The following is a 12,018-nucleotide window of genomic DNA, read 5'->3' on the forward strand; positions in this document are numbered from 1 at the left end:
TTTTTTCCCACAAATAACTAAGTCAAACTTTTGCACAACTCTCAAGGCTTTTCACAATCTGACCCCAGTGGACCATTCTTGTTTTCTTTCTTAGCACCAAGCAGAACTGTTTATTTCACCATAAATGTGCTTTCTTGCTGCTGTGATTTTCCTCTGTCTAGTCTTTTCCTTAGGGCTGTCCCCTTTTTTCTGTTATAGCATAATATTGCCTCAGAATTTAATTTTAGCCTACATTTTGAACTGGTAAAGTGTATACCACTACTCCCTTACCAGAGGACAGGGAACAGAAGGCCAAACCACCCTCCCATCCATCTCTCTCTCAGACTCATGTTTGTTCTCTTGCTCTCTTTCTCTCTCATATATTGATTCAGTGCCTGTTACGATCCAGGTACTATGTGCTAGGTGCTTAGGATACTGTCTCTAAAGAAAGCCCTGTCCCTGTCCTCATAGAGTATATATTCTCCTGGGGAAGACAGATGAGAAGATGAATGACTAAAATAAATTACATTGTATTTTGTAGCAGAAGTCTATAAACATTATGGAGGTGCATAAGGGAAACACGGAATAGAGTTACTTTTCAGCCAGGAAAATCAGGAAATGCCTCCTGGAAGTAGGCCCTGCTTGAGTTTATCCTGAAGGATAAGTAGCTGTTATTTGTATCCTAACACTTGACATATTTAACTTGAGAAATTTTACAGATACATATACATAATACAATAGATGAAGAATTATAGAGTAGAAATAATAGGTTAAGATTAAAACAAAAAGATTTATTAATAGGGATCTGTACAATTTGAGAGATTGTTACAGATTTGTCTTGGGTTTCTTAGTCATCAAAACAAGAAAAGAAATTCTAAGACTGACAGTTTTCATAAGATGAAAAAAGAGGTTCCCCCCTGACTCTCCTGGTGACAAAGACAGGTTTATCAAGAACCAAGACATTTCTGAGATTTTACCTAACTTGCAAGCTAACGAGTTAACTTGTCACAGTTTCGTGGGTGCTTGCAGAAGCCATGAGATGCCAGAGTCAGAGGCAAAGAACCAGCTTGAGCTTCATGTTTGTATTGCTTCCTCCCAAACCAACCATGGTGATGGGGAGGCAGGCCCAGGTGGATGCTTGTGTGACATCTAAGGAACTCCTAGCTTAGGAAACCCTAATCTATTATAAAGACCTACAACCAAACCTGCCCAGCCTTTGCTCCTGGGGGAGATAATTATTATCCTGGACAGCAAATCAGCTTTGGTGGAAGATAGCATCGCTATTTTCTAAGGCTGTTTACTGTAGAAACCTTTGAAAGATAGCCTGGAATAAAGGGCATCAATGTCTCTGTTCAAAAAATGGGCAGAATTACAAGAGACCCATGGAGAATTGTTTTCTAACAAAATTTCTATAAGTCCCTCTAAGGGGATGGTAAAGTGGTCAGTGTTCTTAAAGTGACTTTACTACAATAAATATAATAAGTACAAGAGTATCACACATACTGTTTAGTGCTACTTTCATGTCAGCTATTAATATATTAGCTATATTACTATGTTAGAAATTACCCCAAACTTTAGCAACTTAAAACGCAAATATTTTTGATTTTATATAGTTTCCAAAAAGAGTCCAGAATTGAGTGAGTTATCTGGATGGTTCTGGATCAGGGTCTGTCATGAGGTTGCAGTCAAGCTGTCAGCTGGGTTGCAGTCATCTGAAGGCTTGCCTGGCCTGCAGGATCGTGCTCTCAGCTGGTGGTTGGCAGTCCTCAGGTCCTCGCTGCTGTCCACCAGCGGCCTCAGTTCTGTGCCATGTGGGTGTTTCCACGGGGCTGCTCTTAACATGGTGTCTAGCTTACCAGAGAGAAAGACACCCCCATGCCCCCCACCGCTGAGAAATAAGCAGCAGTCTGTTACCTATTGGAAGGTGACTGTGAAACTTGAATTTTAAACGTCTTGATTCTCTTATAAGAATATTTTAAATTGGAATAAACTATTAATAAAAAGGTGAGTTTATTTTTTATTTGATATTTGTCATCATCATATCAAGAGTATCAAAAATTTTTTGCTAATTGGGCTATGCTAATGAGTTACATTACACTTTGGGCCAGTTAGCTGTACTATTTTAAATAGCTGTAGACAGTACCCTTAATCCTGACCAGCTGATTTATTAATCTGTGTTGTTATTCACAATGCGTTGGAGTAATGGCAGAACAACAACAAACACACTTAGGTGGCACTTAATGTATGTATACCCGGGTGTAGTTCTGAGTGAGGTAGGGGCAAGTGCCCAGAGAGATTAACTTGCTGAGTGTCACAATAGTAAATGCCAGTGCTGAGATTCAAGTCAGCATTCCTGAATCCAAGCACAAACCTCTGTCAAGTAATTGTCAGTAGGCAAGGCTTTGGAGTTATTTATTGGCCTTTCTATTAACATTTCAGATATTCAGCGTTGTTCAGTCAGTGGACTCTCTTTTAATCTTAGTAGCCCCACTGCAAAAATAGTTTCAGAATTCACCATATTTATCTTACCCTCAAGTAATTTTTGTTATCTCTTTAGGTTGCAGATAGATGGGAATGTTGCTCTGTTTTCTCTCTGCAGCTTTCCCTTCATTAGCGTTGTAGGGATTATGTGACTGCAAAAACAGAGATTCATTCACATTCAAGAATTTTTAAGTAACAATGGTTTCTCTGATTAACATCTTTTGATTCTCTACCAGTCTGAAGGGAGTTGGTTAATGGCTGTGCCAGAACCTTCCTTATTGCTTGCTTGCTTCTAAAAATACCCTTAGTCCTGATGCCTTTTCATATTTAGGGTTATCATTAAAGTTTCTATTGTAGTGAATGAGATCGATGGATTTTTTATTTTTTATTTATTTATTTATTTTTTTGAGACAGTCTCACTCACTCTCTTGCCTAGCTCACAGCAACCCCAAACTCCTGGGCTCAAGCAATCCTCCTGCGTCAGCCTCCTGGGTATCTGGGACTATAGGCACGCACCACCATGCCCACCTAATTTTTTTCTATTTTTAGTTGTTTGGCTAATTTCTTTCTATTTTTAGTACAGATAGGGTCTCACTCTTGCTCAGGCTGGTCTCAAACTCCTGAGCTCAAGCAATCCTCCCACCTTTGCCTCCCAGAATGCTAGGATTACAGGCGTGAGCCACCGCACCCGGCCTAGATTTAAATTGTGCTTTAAATTACTAATGAAGAAAATATTGTTTTCTTAGATTTCAGCATTTTTATTTGATATCAGCTGCAAATGGATTCTTCACAATTTAGAGATTATGGCTGTTAAATTTTAGGAAGTATGTGTGATAAAATTTTGAAGCAGTAATGTATTTTCATATTTGTTTTAGAACCTAAGTTAGAGCACTTAAAAAATGGTTGTAAAGAATGAAGGCCAGTTACAATAGATTCTTAAGAATCATTGACAGATAATCCATTTCTAACTTGTGCAATATTTTTTGCTATCTTATACGGAGAAAATAGCCATTACTTAAAACTGCAGTTTATATTTTACTCCAGCCTTTTTCTTTCTTTGTTCACAACACCATGCACTTAATTGATATTAGAATCCTAGTCATGAAGAAAAGAAGAACATATGTTAGCTGATGGGGTGAATACTAAACCATGAAACTGCAGTTTTTGGAATCTGGCAGATCTCAGTTCTAATCCTGATTCTAATGTTCACTTCCTGGGCTATACTGGACTAGTGCATAACTGTGTTAGGCCTCTTTCCCCTGACTAGTTCAGTAGGAATGATGGTAAAGTATCCCAATAGTGTTCACTTTAAATGAGATGATAAATGCCAAAAACCTAGAGTGGACCTTGAGCAGGCCTTTAATTTTATTTTCCCTATTAACTTGTTTTTTAGAGTTTGTTTTAGAAAATTTGAGGTCCCACCCCTGTGCATTATCTGGCTGCTTGTAGAGTCTGCCTCCTTTGTCCTTCCCACTGGTTAGAATTAGTCTCTACCAATAGCTCCTTTCACCAGCGCACCTTTGGAACAAACAAGAGACTAGTCAAAAATGACATTCTTGAGCAGGGTGTGGTGGCTCACCTGTAGTCACAGCTACTTGGAAGGCTTAGGTGGGAGGACTGCTTGAGGCCAGGAGTTGGTGATCAGCCTAAGCCATGGAGTGAGACTCCATCTCCTTTAAAAAGACATTCTTTTTATTAGGGAAATTGTCAAACATATAGAACTGTTGAAGGAATATTAAAGTGAATCCCTGCATATCCTCCATTGAGGAGGGTGCTAACGTTTTAGCATTGTTGAAGAATTGGTAACATTTTATCTTACTTGCTTTATTATATACATGCATTTTTTCTTTTGTAAATTATTTAAAAGGAAGTTGCAAACAGCATGACACTTTACTCCAAGAATCCTCGGCAAATATCTAAGGACAGGGAATTCTCCTGTTATCTAACCAAAATATCATTGTTACACCTAAGAAAATTAATAATTCTATGTCATCTAAAACCATTTCTTAATTATATTTACTTAACTGTCTCAAGAATTTCTTTTTATACCTATTTTTTCTTTTCAGTTTCTTTTTAGTTTCAAATCTAGACTCGTATAAAGCCTTATTAGGTTGATTATTTTATAATAATCATTACATTGAAATGTAGTGAAAGTTATCCTTTCATTAAAATAACAAGATTAGTTGTATAAGTCCTAAATGATTTTATTTAGTGAAGGAAAGTGGTGGTGAGTATGTAATAGTAGCAAGTCATCAAAAGGTTTCATTGGTATCTCTGCATATAATCTTTTCATTTTTGCTTTACCAGGTCTTCTTTAGAGGTGATCAGTATTGACATGAGTTGTAGCATGTATAACCAAGAAGGAATTAGTGTTTAGAATATGTAAGGAATGTCTGGAGAGTGATAATAAAATAACAAATAGTCATTAGAAAAATCAAAATCATTTCACACGGTGAAAATATGACTAGCCACAATGAACATAAAAAATGCTCAACCTCAGTAATTAATGAAATGCAAAATAAAACTGGATACAAGTCCTTATCAGTTATATGCTTTGCAGAATATTTTCTCCCAGTCTGAGGCATGTCTTTTTCTTCTTTAATGTCTTTAATGTCTTTAATTTTGATGAAGTCCAGTTTATCACTTGGTTCTTTAATGGATTATGCTTCTGGTGTCTTAAATCTTTACCCAAGGTCAGAAGGTTTTCTCCTATACTTTCTCCTAGAAGTTCTGTAGTTTTAGGTTTTACAGTTAAGGCTGTGATCCATTTTGAGTTAATTGCATTTGATGCCAGGTATGGATCAGAAGTTTTTATTTTTATTTTTCCGCTTCCCCTCCACTCTCCCACATCATTTTCCTTCCTTCCCTTTGGACATGGGATATACAGTTGTTCTAGCACCACTTGTTGAAAAGTTCTACCGTTTCTTCACTGTATTTCCTTTGTACCTTGTACAAAATCAATGCTTCGAATTTCCATATGAGCTTTAGAATCAATTGTCAGTTTCTACAAAGCCTGTTGGGATTTTGATGATGATGCATTGAATCTATAAATCAACTTGGGGGAGTTGACATCTTAATATTGAGACTTCCAACCCCTGAATAGAGCATATGTTTCCATTTATTTAGGTCTCTCTCTCTTTTTTTTTTTTGGAGACAGAGTCTCACTCTTTTTTCCTGGCTAGAGTGCTGTGGCGTCAGCCTAGCTCACAGCAACCTCAAACTCCTGGGCTTAAGCAATCCTTCTGCCTCAGCCTCCCAAGTAGCTGGGACTACAGGCATGCACGACCATGCCCAGATAATTTTTTCTATATATGTTTAGTTGTCCAGATAATTTCTGTTTTTTTTAGTAGAGATGGGGTCTCGCTTTTGCTCAGGCTGGTCTCGAACTCCTGACTTGGAGCGATCCTCCCGCCTCGGCCTCCCAGAGTGCTAGGATTACAGGCGTGAGCCACCACGCCTGGCCTATTTAGGTCTTCTTTAATGTCTTTCAGCAATGTTTTGTGGTTTTCATTGTACAGGGTATTCCCATCCTTTGTCAGTAGCATCAAAAATATTTCCCTATGAAATTATATATTTAAGATTTCAATTTCTCATTGCCAGTATATAGATCACTACCTGTTTTCATTCACTTATTTCTAGTATCTTTTTTGCAGATACCTTCAGCTTTTACTTATAGATAAGTGTGTGTATATATGTATGCTTTTATATATATATAAGTTTTGTCCATGAATAAAGATGTTTTACATCTTTCTTTCTAGTCTTGATGCCTTTTTATTTATTTTGCCTGATTGTACTGGCTAGAGCTTGCAGTACAATGGTAAATAGAAGAGTTAAGAACACAGATTTCCTTACCTTGTTTCTGATCTTAGGGGGAAAGCATTCAGTCTTTCATTATTGACTCTGATGTTATTTATAGGTTTTTCATAGATATTCTTCTATTCCTGCTTTATTAAGAATTGTGATCAGGAATGAATACTGGATATTGTCAAATGTTTTTTTCTGTTTCTGTTGAGCTGACCATCTGGTTTTTCCTTTTTAGTGTGTTAATTATGGTGAATTACATCAATTGAGTTTTGAATATTAAAGCAAGTTTGTGTTCCTGGAATAAACCCCACCTGGTTATAATGAACTATCCTTTTTATATATTGAGTAATTTGATTTGTTGAAATTTTGTCTGTAATTTTTTGTCTATGTCATAAAGAAAATTCCTGTCTTTGGAATCAAAGTAATGCTGACTTCATAGGATGACATTGGAAGTATTTCTTCTTTTTTTCTGTTTAGGAAGATTTTGTATAGAATTGGTAGCATTGATTCCATAATGTTTTGGAGAATACACCAGTGCATTTTTTATGGGAAGATATTTAACAATATATTTAGTTTTTAAAATAGATACAACATTATTCAGGTATATATTTCTTCTTGTTGGAACTTGGGTGGTTTGTGTCTTTTTAAGGTATTTTTCCGTTTCATCAAAGTTTTCATATGTATAGGTGTGAAATTATAATATTCCCTTGTTATCCTTTTAATGTCTTTAAAATATGTAGTGCCATCACCTCACTCATTCCTTATGTTGATAATTTGTGTTTTCTTTGTTTTCCCCCCATCACCCTGGCCATTTATTATTTTCATTGTCTCAAAGAACCACCTTTTTGTTTCACTGATTTTTTTGATTGTTTTTATGCTTTTTATTTCACTTGTTACAGCTCATATCATTATTATTTCTTTTCTTCTATTCAGCTTGGGTTACCTTTGCTCTTATTCTAGTTTTTTAAGGCAGAAACGGAGGGTACTACTTTTGAGAGCTTCTTTTGTAATATAGGCATATTTAGTGCTATAAATTTCTCTCTTAAGTGTTGCTTTAACTGTATTTCACAGATTCTGATACATTGAGTTTTCATTTTCATATAGTATAAAATATTTTCTAATTTCTTTTTTATTTCTTCCTTAGCCTGTGGATTATTTTGAAGTGTGTTACTTAGTTTCCAAATTTTAGAGTATTTTCTCTTATGTGTTTCTAATTTACCTACAGTGTGGTCTAAGAACATGCTTTGTGTGACTTGAGTCCTCTTATTTCTGTTGATACTTGTTTCATGGTCCAATATATCATTTATTGTGGTAAATGTTCTGTGTGTACTTGAAAAGTATATTTGTTGTTGAGTACAAATGTTGTTGAGTGTTCTGTAAATGTCAATTAGGTCAAGTTGTTTGATAGTGTGTTCAAATCTTCCATATACTTACTAATTCTCTGTTGAGAATTAGTTGACTTGTTTTATCAATTTTAGAGAGAGGAAGAATTGAAATCTTCAGTGACACAGAATGTGCCTCTGTTATCTTTCTGTGAACACGTTTCTTTTTACCACCCCTTCCTTTTTTTTATGACTGTGTGTTGGGGTCATTCTCAGTCTTTCCCTAGTCCTTTGAAAGCTTTTAATGATTATAGAGAGAAACTCTATAATCAGAGGGCTGAGAAACTATGTCAGCAAAAATTAAATAATACTTAATATTAGCCTTAGTAGAAAATAAAGAGACATTGCTGAAAATCCTCCTAGACCATTGTCTATCCTGGAGTTCTCAACTTCTTCTTCTTTTTTTTTTTTAATAAAAAAAATTGTATTTACTTAGAAGCATTCAGAATGTCAATAAAACAGCTGCAACTTTTTTTTTTTTGCAATTACAGAATGGTATTCAGTTAACAGAACAATAATTATTTCATATAAGTTGCATCAGAGACAACTGAAGATGAAAAAACTACCATTCCTATATAAAACTAATTTGTGCTGTGCACCAACAAGAGCCTGCTTTAAATTTCCATGCCAATTTACAACCCCTGTACTGTACCAGGCAAGGTTAGTGGCTATTGAAAATACCACCAGGACAGGACTAGCTATAAAGACACATTTGGTAGTGTGTTAACTATACTAAAAAAAGACACTGTACAGTTTAAAAACAAATCTTATACAGCCTTACATTTCAGTTTTTTTCTTTAAAAGGAGTGAGTTATGTACAGGTGGGTTAAATGCTTTATAGACAAGGCAAAAAAACTGCGCTAGAACCAACTTATCATCATCATCTTCTTCATCTTCATCCTTTTCCTCCTCCTCTTCATCTTCCTCATCTTCCTCCTCTTCCTTCTTTTTCTTGCTTTTTTCAGCCTTGATGACTCCTTTTTTTGCTGCATCAGGCTTTCCTTTAGCTTGTTATGCAGCGATATCTTTTTCATGCTTTTCCTTCAGCTTTGCAGCCTTCCTTTTGTAAGGCTGCTTGTCATCTGCGGCAGTGTTATTCCACATCTCTCCCAGTTTCTTTGCAGCATCACCAATGGTTAGGCCAGGGTGTTCTTTATTTTAGGGCGATACTCAGAACAGAACAAGAAAAAGGCTGAAGGAGACCTCGGGTGCATTGGGATTCTTGAACTTCTTTTTTATTTCCCCTTCAGGAGGGATATAGGTTTTCATTTCTCTTCCATAACGGGCCTTGTCTGCCTTTGCTATATCTTCAAACTTTCTCTTTAGCAGATACGGTCTTCTATCTCTCTGAGCACTGAAGAAAACTCTGAGAAGCTGACTGAAGCATCTGGGTGCTTCTTCTTGTGCTCCTCCCAGCAAGTTTGCACAAAGAATGAGTATGATGACATTTTGCCTCTCGGCTTCTTAGAATCTCCCTTGCCCATGTTTAGTTATTGTTCCTCAGCGAGGCACAGAGTCGCCCAGTGCCCGTCCGGCCCTCACTTGCCCCGGTGCTGTCTTTATGGAGCTCAGTGTACTGCAGTGGCTCCTGAACTTCTGGTTAACTCTTATTAATAGAATTTGTTTTTTCCTGGGCAAGGAAAAAGGAGTCATCTTTATCTTTGGCCTGCAAGCCTCTCAAAACAGCTAAGGAAGAGAGTTTCAGAATTTTCTTCTTGGAGCCTTATTACTGGTCTGGGTAGATAGTTTTCTTGGATGTGCTGGAGGCATAGGAGTTAAAGAAACCAGAGCAATGAACGTAATGATTACTCAGTAGTCCATTCTTGTTCTCTTTGCATTTGTAATCCAATCCAGGGTTTGTTTTTTAAGAAGAAAAAAAAAACCTAAGTGATAAATACATAATTTTTATATTAAACAGTACAAGTTGTGAAATACAGATGTGTCACCGAAACCCTACATCATGGTGATGCCCAGGTGCCAAACCCTTTCTGGCACTGTGTGGATGCTGTCAGCAGGGTCCACGTGTGGCACTGTTACTGTCCCGTACACCTTTGGAAAAGGGAAAGGAACTGAAGAAAGTTTGGGTCTTTGTCCAGTCTGCATCTGTTCTCGAGATTCCTTGTGTGCTGGACAACGCAATGGGCCGTGGTTATGGCTGACATAGCTAACTAAGCCCAGGGAATTGGAGGAGTTTCTGGTGGAGTTACCGGGTGTTGGTTAGGCTGGTGTGGCCTGCTGCATGGCGACATGCTCCACTCTTTTGGCAGCTTGAGTGTTAGAGGAGATGCCCTATAAACAGTTACCATTCTGTGAGAAGGGAATGAAAGATGAATGATCAGAAGAGACTGTTGTTTTCTGTAGGAATCTAGGAGTTGGGTATATATAGAATATAGATTTGAAATTATATATGTCATATTTTCAAAATCAAAAGCATGTTAAGAGTTTTGTACTTTGAATTATTTTTATCTTTGTGTTTAAATATTGTTTTATGCCCCTCCCTCTTGTATCGTTTGCCTACTTATTTCAGCTTATCTGGGGGTTCTAGAGACACTGTCCTCAACTAGTAATTTTTATTTTTTATTTTTTTTGGTTCAACTTTCAAAGTCCATGAGAAAAGGAGCCTCTGCACTTATGCTATGACTACACTGGAAGTAGTGCTCTACTATTTTTGCTCACATGTATGCACTCTTTGGCTATGTAAAATTTGACTCTCAAACATATACTAATGATACAGGTTTCTTTTTTTGCATAATTATTTTTTTAAATCTAGAGGCTTTAATGTTAGCAATAACTTGCACTTAATATAGTATATAGCTTTTAATTCAGCATCCAGTGTTCCATATGTACTAAGACCAGGAAACTGTCCTCCCGTTATTAAAATTGGAATGTATTTCTCACTGATGGACAAAACGTGGGCTTTGGAGTCAGATCTGGTTTGTAGCCCTGAACCTAGTACTTAAAAATCTCTGATACTTGGTATTCTCTGTAGCAGTGTAGAAATAATGCCATCTACTTTGCAGAGTGATTGTAAGAATTAAGTAAGATAGACAGTGTTTCCTAAATACTGGTGTTAAAAAATGTGACTAGGTCCCTGAAGAATTAGTTTCGTGAGCAAATATGTCTGGAATATGCAGCATGCTCTATTTTCTTAGAGATTCACACTGTGTGTTAAGACATTAGACCAATGGTCAAGATGTCTGCTTTTCTTTTCTTTCTTTCTTTCTTTTTTTTTTTTTTTGAGACAGAGTCTCACTCTGTTGCCTGGGCTAGAGTGCCGTGGCATCAGCCCAGCTCACAGCAACCTCAAACTCCTGGGCTCAAGCAATCCTTCTGCCTCAGCTTCCCGAGTAGCTGGGATTACAGGCATGCGCCACCATGCCCGGCTAATTTTTTCTATATATACTTTTAGCTGTCCAAATCATTTCTTTCTATTTTTTAGTAGAGACACGGTCTCACTCTTGCTCAGGCTGGTCTCGAACTCCTGACCTCAAGCGATCCTCCCACCTCGGCCTCCCAGAGTGCTAGGATTACAGGCATGAGCCACCGTGCCCGGCCAAGAAGTCTGCTTTTCTTTAACTTTGTATTTTCCAAACAGAACTTCTCCCTTTATTGTAGCTCACTTTTATTTCGTGAACATAGCTTTGAAAATAAAATGCCTAGCACAGTGCTCCTAATTCAGACTTGGTAAATAATTTGGGTTTTTTCCTCCTTCTTAGTGTTAATTTTAATGATTTAAAATCTGTGCTATAAACTCAGAGCCCATTTCTTTTCATTTTAGTTTAATCTCCTAAGTAATAAGCCATTTAATAATTTGCTATGTTTTATTTTTAATTGACTATCATGTAGTTCATATCTTTAGCCCAAAATGTTGTTATGAACTTTGAGATTAAAATCCAGGAAAAGCAAATGAGATGGTGACAGAGTAAAAATCTTAGAAACTCAATATTTGGTAAAATTCCTTCTTCACTAATCTAACACAAGGTAAAAATTTATAATATTTCTTAAAGTATTACTCAGAGCCTTCTGGGAGTAACACAAGTATATTGAGGATGTGGTTTAGATACTTCCTGCACCTACTTTGAGCTTTCAACACTAGGCACAAACCATCTGTATCTTTACTGAGTGATTTGTAAGAATTCTGTAGAGCAAAAAAATGAGAAACAACATCTCTACAATAAAGAAACAATATGTTAAATTAAAACAATGAACTATCTGTTACCAAAGTAAAAAAAAGTAGAGAAGCATTATTTCAGAAGAAATTGAAAAGATAGATAAAAAGAACAAAATGTAGAACAAAAGTAATTTTATATCCAGGATGTCCATTGGTAATCTCTTACCCTCCTAGACTGTTTTTGTGCATTTTGCTTAAAAT

At 36.6% G+C, this 12,018-nt stretch overlaps 1 protein-coding gene and 1 pseudogene across 8 annotated transcripts in view; one reads left to right on the top strand and one right to left on the bottom strand.

Annotated features, from left to right (window-relative positions):
• The window catches only part of SRPK2 (SRSF protein kinase 2), a 210,698-nt gene that overhangs the window by 152,335 nt on the left and 46,345 nt on the right, over positions 1–12,018 (top strand). The gene's annotated exons all lie outside the window — the stretch shown is intronic.
• On the bottom strand, positions 8,424–9,130 carry LOC123647489 (annotated as a pseudogene).

Source organism: Lemur catta, chromosome 11 (genome assembly GCF_020740605.2).
Source record: "Lemur catta isolate mLemCat1 chromosome 11, mLemCat1.pri, whole genome shotgun sequence".
Lineage (NCBI taxonomy): Eukaryota > Metazoa > Chordata > Mammalia > Primates > Lemuridae > Lemur > Lemur catta.